The 9,248-nt window shown below is 35.2% G+C and overlaps 1 long non-coding RNA gene across 1 annotated transcript; it reads left to right on the top strand.

The window, feature by feature from the left end:
- Positions 1-5,412: 5,412 nt before the first annotated feature.
- Positions 5,413-6,280, top strand: LOC114645278 (uncharacterized). The gene is made up of 3 exons (XR_007934143.1): positions 5,413-5,486; positions 5,736-5,771; positions 6,206-6,280. It is a non-coding gene; the product is annotated as an uncharacterized LOC114645278 (long non-coding RNA).
- Positions 6,281-9,248: the final 2,968 nt, after the last annotated feature.

Genomic DNA, 9,248 nt, shown 5'->3' with positions numbered 1-9,248 from the left:
CGCACGTATGTGACAAGCCCCCCTCCCTCCCCGACATCATCAAAAGGGCCGGAATCAGAAGTGATGTCGTCTGGACCAGACGTGACGTCAGCAAAGAGGCTGGTGCCGGAAGTCATGTCAGCAAAGGGACCAGCACTGGAAGTGATGTCCTCTGAGGCACCGGACCCGTGCAGGATTTTTTGGGTAAGGTCTGTAGGGAACTGAGAAAGACAGTCGGCGCACTCCGCTGCCCCCGGTCGGATGTTTTATTACAATTACTCAGACCCTTTAGCTGCCTCCTACTCGCACGTGTGTGACTATATATATATAAATAATAAATATACAGGTAAAATTCCGTTACAACGAATATCTTTACAACGAAATTTTCATTACAATGAAGTATTTTTATGGTCCTGACAGTTTCCCCATATGACACGAGTCTATCTCGTTACTACGAAATACCTTCAACACATACTTTCATTACAATGAAGTGCCAAAAAGATCTTGAAACTCCTGAATGAATCATCCACAGAGCAGTTAGTTCTGTGGTCGCAGCTCAGTTGTGCACAATGATCCCCAAACAGAAACACTTTTTTTTTTTTTTTTTTTGCTGTGTCTGTTTTCTGTGGTTTTCAGTGATACCTTTTTTTTATTGCTCGTCAACATTTGAAAAACATCCATTTGAATTTAACTTATTGTCACCCTCCTATAGAAACAGCAGGCTCATGAAGTCGCAGCACGCATCCTGTCCAAATCAGGTATCAGAATTGCACACAAACCTGTGAACAATCTGCGCACTGTCCTTTTCAGCGCTAAAAACAAGAAATTGACAGCAGAAACACGAAACTCTGTTTATAGCATTCCATGCAGTTCTTGCCCAGCGGTATACATAGGACAATCATCAAAAAGAATTGCAACTCGCATACAGTAACATTGCAATGCCATTAGAAGGAAGGACTCACAATCTCAGATCTATACACATACAAAAGCAACAGGACGTACGTTTAACTGGGACAATGTACAAGTAAGATTTAAGGCCAGTACTAAAAGTGCCAGAGAACTGGCTAAATCTTGGCTATCAGACAAAAACGCCATTAACAGACATTTGGACATAAACCCAGCATATGCAAACTTAATTAGAACATGTTCATAATAAATAAAACGTTACGACCTGTACTCCCCCAACCCCCACCCCCAACGAATTGTGCTATATATTGCTTTTGATTCTTGTAAGTCTAAGCATTATCCTCTGATGAAGGCTCCTGGTAGGGGCTGAAAGATCAGGAATACAAATTACTTTGATACGTCATTCATTTTTTCTTCCTTTGTGGATCTCCAGCTGCTAATATGCAAACTGAAGGTATCAGAGACTTTCGTTTCCATATATATATATATATATATATATATATATATATATATATATAATATAATATACAGTACTGTGCAAAAGTTTTTGGCAGGTGTGAAAAAATGCTGTAAACAAAGAATGCTTTCAAAAATGGAAGTGTTAATAATTTATTTTCATCAATCAACAAAATGCAGTGAATGAACAAAAGAGAAATCTAAATCAAATCAATATTTGGTGCGACAACCCTTTGCCTTCGAAACAGCATCAATTCTTCTAAGTACACTTGCACACAGTTTTTGAAGGAACTCGGCTGGTAGGTTGTTCCAAACATCTTGGAGAACTAACCACAGATCTTCTATGGATGTAGAGTTCCTCACATCCTTCTGTCTCTTCATGTAATCCCAGACACACTCAATGATGTTGAGATCAGGGCTCTGTGGGGGCATACCATCACTTCCAGGACTTCTTGTTCTTCTTTACGCTGAAGATAGTTCTTAATGACTTTGGCTGTATGTTTGGGGTCGTTGTCCTGCTGCAGAATAAATTTGGGGCCAATCATACGCTTCCCTGATGGTATTGCATGATGGATAAGTATCTGCCTGTATTTCTCAGCATTGAGAACACCATTAATCCGGACCAAATCTCCAACTCCATTTGCAGAAATGAAACCCCAAACATTCAAGGAACCTCCACCATGCTTTACTGTTGCCTGCAGACACTCATTATTATACCGCTCTCCAGGCCTTCGACGAACAAACTGCCTTCTGCTACAGCCACATATTTCAAATTTTGACTCATCAGTCCAGAGCACCTGCTGCCATTTTTCTGCACCCCAGTTCCTATGTTTTCGTGCATACTTGAGTCGCTTGGCCTTGTTTCCACGTTGGAGGTATGGCTTTTTGGCTGTAACTCTTCCATGAAGACCACTTCTGGCCAGACGTCTTCGGACAGTAGATGGGTGTACCTGGGTCACACTGGTTTCTGCCAGTTCTGAGCTGATGGCACTGCTGGACATCTTCCGATTTCGAAGGGTAATAAGCTTGATGTGTCTTTCATCTGCTGCACTAAGTTTCCTTGGCCGACCACTGCGTCTACGATCCTCAACGTTGCCCGTTACTTTGTGCTTCTTCAAAAGAGCTTGAACAGCACATCTTGAAACCCTAGTCTGCTTTGAAATCTTTGTCTGGGAGAGACCTTGCTGATGCAGTATAACTACCTTGTGTCTTGTTGCTGTGCTCAATCTTGCCATGACATGAAACTGTCTTCCACAACCTCACCTTGGTAGCAGAGTTTGGCTGTTCCTCTCCCAGTTTTAAGCCTCCTACACAGCTGTTTCTGTTTCAGTTAATGACTGTGTTTCAACCTACGTGTGACACTGATGATCATTAGCACCTGTTTGGTATAACTGGTTGATCATACACCTGACTATAATCCTACAAAATCCCTGACTTTGTGCAAGTGTACCTATAAGAATTGATGCTGGTTTGAAGGCAAAAGGTAGTAACACCAAATATTGATTTGATTTAGATTTTTCTTTTGTTCGCTCACTTTGCATTTTGTAAATTGATAACAATAAACAATCATTATTTATATTTCTGAAAGCATTCTTTGTTTACAGCATTTTTTCACACCTGCCTAAAACTTTTGCACAGTACTGTATATATGTATGTATGTATACTTCACATTAAATAAGGAGGTAATTTCCATATCTGATTGAGAATTAAAGGATTTCCAAAGTGGGTTTCCCTATCTTTCTTGGCGTATGTGCTGAAGTTTCCAAAGTGGTTTTCCATACTTTTTGATACATTGGGAGAATCCCTAGTCCTTCAGGCAAGGGGTCCTGAAAGCCTGTGTTACAGGTTGAGTGTTATGACTCCTTTGGACTTATGCTTTTCTGTTAAACTTACATCATTTGTTTCTGTTAGGTCTGTCAATTGGGCTGTAACAAACCTAATTTCTCTTCATGTTAATTAATAAATGACAAGGTGCATCCATAGCAGGGCATTAAAAGGTTGTATCTGCTGTATCTTTATTCTGCTGCCAACCTAGATCAGTTTTGTAGATCATTGTTGTAGCCTTCAAGAGATAGGTAGTGTTTTCTCAAAACACTACTTTTTCTTGACAACTTTAAATAGTTCTTCTCTGTTATACCAAGAAAACTCTGGACTATATAGTAGGCAAGCCTTGTAAAGAAAATGAAATGTGCTCAGCTGCCTCAAGTTTGATGATCAGGATCATAATTATCTTGGAGTGCCTTGCTGGACAAAAAGAGTATGAGTATATTTATACATTCTTACTTCAGCCAGCGATAATCTGCTGGTGCTCCTTTTCAACACCAGGAGGTGTGCTTTGATATCACCTCCAGCTGAGAACTTCCTGGAGAATGGTATTTGGTCTTGCTGTATCTCCTAGAGGTTATCACAGGGGAGTCACAGCCACTTGTAGCATGAGTTTAGAAGCTGGCTCTCCCAGGATGACCTGCTGGGCTTCGAGTTGTACTTGTAGCTGTTGCACCTGCTCTACAACTTCCTGCAATGGGAATCTGCCATGGTGGGAGGCTGGTTCCCTGGGTTGGATATCATTACTTTGTGGCTATCCTACTGTAAAATTAAACACAGAATGATTACAAACAGTATGTGTCCCAGATAAAAAGCCCCTGTTTATTGCTGGTTTAAATATTTAGCTTGAATGAGGGAGGTGTGCCAGACCACCCTTGTCATTAGGCATGCCCCTGTTTCTCTTCTTACTTCAGTATCCCATGAGTAATTACTTCAAAAGTTCCATTTAAATTGTTGCCTCCTGGCAGGTGCTATCTAGGCATACAGTACTGGAGATTAGAGGAGGGCTTCAGTTAATGTGTTATCTTTTTTAAAACAGGACCATTTTAACCTTTACTATTCTCATTTGAATACTTGATTTTAACATGTAAACAAACAAGATGCTACCATTCCTTTTATAATAGCCTTCTGAGTTTTCAGTTTTGTAGTTTATTTGTGTCACACTCACTTATTTGGGGCTATAGAGGGCACATCATGGCATACACCAATTTTCTTGTGGCAAGTCTTCTTTAAGATGGTCCTTATATAATTACATTTCTTTTGTATCCGAGTTCAGGCTAGTGCTTTTTTAGTATAACATTTCTACCATACTAGTATAAACCTTTGGTGACTAGGGATTTTCTTTTCATTCTGATACCAGTAAAACATTTCTATATACAGTATAAAGAAAAGTTTCAGTTTTGCAAATTTTGCCTTACGTGCAAATACTAAATGGATTTTGCCATTTAAAGAGGCAAAGTTTTGTTAAAATTACCAATATATAAGCCCACACATTGATATTGAATAAAGAAAGCTTTGAATTAGTACAGTATAATACATAGAAGAGTAGAGAAATGGAGAAAAAGTGTGTCTAGGGAGGATTTAGTCCGAAACCATCCATTATGTGGACAGGTTTTAGATATATGCCGACACTGTAAGAAACCAGTTACTGCCAGAAGTAGCAATACAAGCAACTTCTGTAATGAACATAATTTCTTACATTTAACTATGGTTCTCTAGAATTATAAATGTACAGTATAAAGGGTGTTTGAGGTATGTTCTGTTATTGGAATCCGATTTCATGTGTTGAAATCTGATTATTTTGATGTTTTATTTCATGCTTCAGGTGTCTCAGATGTATTCTGTAGTTTTGTTAGGATTATTATTTACTTTCTGAAGTCTGATTTTTAGTGTAATGTTTTATGATTTAGAGCTGTGAAATAAAACAATAATGCAGAATAAGTGATATAACCTTCAATCTAAAAAAATGTAATTTAACCAAATTATACAAACAGTATACAATATCCTCTTCTACAATATGTAATATTATGAACAAATGAGTTTAGAAATTTTTCAGAATTTCAGGCAGCCATTTAAAATACTGCTATTATGTTTCTGATGAATGTGTAAATTGCATTTAATGTTAAAACAGATGTATGCCATTGCTGTAAAGAACAAAAAGCAGAGCTAAAGTGGTATATAATATACTGAATGTTTTGATATAGTGCATAACCCCCAGAAGATAGTGAATGTTCTTTAAAATTGTACAGGAATCTCTTCAATATCAATCTGACATGGCAGCTAAGGAACATAAAGAAGCACTTATCACATTAAGAAAACAGGTAAAAGATTTCAAAATGATATATGTAAGAGGTATATTTATTATTTTATGATATATTGTTTATTGATATATTGTTTAAGAAATTAATTATAATAAGTAATTTAGTTCAGTCATCTTAGTGAAACAAAGTAGATTGTTTTTAAATATCTATGATGCACCTGTTGAAGTTAATTTATTTTTAATTATCTTACAGTATATTAATCAATGTGGGCATTTAAAAACTAAATTTTATTGACAAATATCACAATAGTTTCAGGAAAGAATCAGTGGCATTGAAGGAGACAAGGTATGGTTCTTATTTTGCATATGTATTTGCAATTACAAATATACAGTAAGTATTATTGTCTAATCTTGTTTATGTTTTATATTAACTTCCTTTAATTTTATTTTGTAAAGCACTTTGACCTACATTGTTTGTATGCAAATTTGCTATATAAATAAATAAATAAAATAAATTAGTTAGCCTGCGGTGGGTTGGCACCCTGCCCGGGATTGGTTCCTGCCTTGTGCCCTGTGTTGGCTTGGATTGGCTCCAGCAGACCCCCCGTGACCCTGTGTTTGGATTCAGCGGGTTGGAAAATGGATGGATAACAGATTATGATATGAAATTGTATTAAATTGCACATCAGCCTGGCAGACTCTTGTATTAAACAACATAGAATAAGAGAATATTAAAAAGTATGTGCAATATATGGATAATGTACATGTTATTATTGGAAGGGAAAATACCAGTTATCTGCTGGATTGAAAGAACAAGAGATTAGTGGACTGAAAGAGGAATTAAAAAAATTACAGGTAGGTATTTTCTTAATTTAAACTGGCTATTATTTTATTATAGTTAAGTGCATGTTTATGAAAAATCATTTTAGAAATTAAATAGGATTGAAATGCATTTCAGCTTTAAGTAATCTTTAGGCCTTTTGTAAAGTCATATAAAGCATATTATGTATTTATGATGCAAATTCTTCTAGGGACAATTTTCTCTGCTTTTAGTCAATGTTATTTATTGACTTATTAATCTCATGTCTGTCTTCAAAGACAGAGAAGTACTTTCTTGTTACTGACCTTTTTTGTGCCAGCTTTAAGGGTTTGTTTTGCTTTTTGCAATCTGTGACACTTGGAAAGTGATGTATAGCGTTTCCTCACTCCAGTGCACATGATGCACCGGCAGATTCTAGCAATAAAGAGTCTCTTGGCCTTTTCTAAGTAAGGTAATGGAATTTATACATTACGCTATATTAAATACTAGGGATGACACCATCTGATACATGCTAACATTTATGAGGTCAGTAACAGAAGGCGCAAGAATTACAGATGATGTTCCAATCACTGATTTCTTGGTTATATATTTTTGGTTGGAGAGAGAAAATATCAGATTACAGAATAATTTTTAGGCTTTCCTTTCAGTTAATAGATTCTTAAAGGTGCTGTGAGCTGAAAGTCTTCCAAAGGTTCTTTCATTTATTATACATTAAAATTGTTTATGATTAACAAATGTGATTTTAGTCATTTATTAAGGGTGAAAATCCATCAAGGTGTGCCTAAACTTTAAAACGAGCTTGTCATTTGACAAATAGGCAATTCTGCAAAGGTCTGAATCAACAAAAGAACCACAAACAATATTTCGAAATAAAAGCTATCATTCATATATGACTAGTAAACAACATTTGTAATATAAAATATTTATTGTATTTCACTTTTTTATAGTTATCCAACTACAGTTTACAGAAGAAACGAAGTGAATTGGTAAGCACTCCAATTATACACTTTGTTGACAGAGTAGAGTGGGAGTCAAAGGAGTTATACAACTTGAACAAGAAAGGGGTTGGCTCATCAGTGGTAACGGATAGGGAGTATTTGACACCAAGACCTCAAAAAGTATACATATATTTCAATTCCAGTCACATAGTTTCTAACATTTATATGATAATAACACTTTAGTTGACTTAGGACTTACAAGGATAATTTTCAATAGATTTTTAGCAAGTGTTCTTAATACATTAGCATTGCTTGGTATTATATCAAATGTCACGTTACTTAAATGAGTCTAAATTGTATAAAACTTTTACAAAAGTAATGCATTGGTTGGAAACCAAATTAACCCAAAAAGAGTCAGTTGACATGGAAGTCTAAAGCTGCTTGTAGGGTTTACAATGTTTTCTGTTTAACAATTCAGTTGCAATTATTATCAAGTTCAATTTAAGTTTTGATCATAGGAACAAAAATTGCAGTTGCAGAATGCAACAAAGGATAGTCACCTGATCCAGCTAAGTAAAGCTGAAAAGCGCTACAAAATTATTATTCATCAGTTTGGACTAATAAAACAGGCCCATGAGAAGCTTGAGCTGAATGGTGAGTAAATCGATTCTATTTTAATGGATTTTTATAACAATAAATGAATGGAGATATAATATGCAGAAATAAGACTACTTGCATTTATCCTGTAGCAATCAAGCTTACCTAAATCTTCTAAGAGAACATTATTACACTATTTATTGAGAGAGGGTTTGAAACTTAAAATTTCTGAATTTAAAATGGCAGGCTGCTTTGCAATAAGTAATATTGTGCCAATTCAGTATATATATCAGTTAAACATATAAATATAGAATGGAATTAAATGCTTCAACAATAGTAATCATGAATAGTAAAGTACAGACTAAAATAATATAAAATAATAAAATATTTGATGTATGTATTTTGTAATACTTAATAAACGGCAATGTTTTTAATTAATGTTAAAACATGAAATTGGCAGGACAACCATTAATCATAAAAGAATACTAAAATACTGAAACAACAGTTTTTATGGAAGCTGGGCTTTCATCAGTCTTAGTCACAAGCAGTTGCCTCTGTTCTGTCATTGTAAAGTACAACAAAATCACAAATACTTAATGTTAATTGGGTAATGCTCTGAACATATAAACAATATGTGCCAAATTTACGTTAACAGACTTTACAGGTTTAAATTTTATTTAAAACTTGATTATCTTTATTTATAAAACAATGCCATATATTTAGTTGGTTTAAATAAACATAAGATATATAAAATTAGTTGTACATCTTGTCATTTTGATCTGGAAACTCAAAATACTGTTTAGCATCATTCTTCAGTTTATAGTGAACTTCTTGGATTTTCTGTTGCAATAGAATACTTTTTTTATAATTGTGGATCATATTGTTTTATAGGAAAGTATAGTGTACACAGATTTTACATAAAAACATTCTAAGGTAGCAATGTTAAATTTTATTTTGAATGGTGTTTATTGTGCTCTGCGTATAATAGTAGTTCAAAAGCATTAGGACATGCAAATACAAGTCTTTGGTGAGATGATTATTTCAAACCAGCATATGTATGTTGCTACCAGCACATTAAAGAGCTTATCCTATAGATAAAAATGAAATTTGTTTAATTTTTTTTTTAAAAGATTGAAAGTGAGATGACAAATTTCTATTACTATTCACTGATCAGCCACAACATTAAAACCACTGATAGGTGAAGTGAATAAGATTGAATAACTCTTTACAGTAGGATATATTAGGCAGCAAGTTCTTAAAGGTGATATGTTGGAAGAAGGAAAAATGGGAAAGCATAAGGGTCTGAGCAACTCTGACTAGGGTCATATTGTGATGGTTAGATGACTGGGTCAGATCATCTCCAAAACAGCAGGTTTTGAGGGATTGTTCATGGTATGCAGTAGTTAGTACCTACTGAAAGTGGTCCAAGGAAGGACAACTAGTCTTAGTGAGGGGTCTGTTATTGATG

The sequence above is a fragment of the Erpetoichthys calabaricus genome, chromosome 2, assembly GCF_900747795.2.
Source record: "Erpetoichthys calabaricus chromosome 2, fErpCal1.3, whole genome shotgun sequence".
NCBI lineage: Eukaryota > Metazoa > Chordata > Cladistia > Polypteriformes > Polypteridae > Erpetoichthys > Erpetoichthys calabaricus.
Note: the sequence above shows the minus strand (reverse complement) of the source record. Positions and strands in the feature narration are given on the sequence as shown.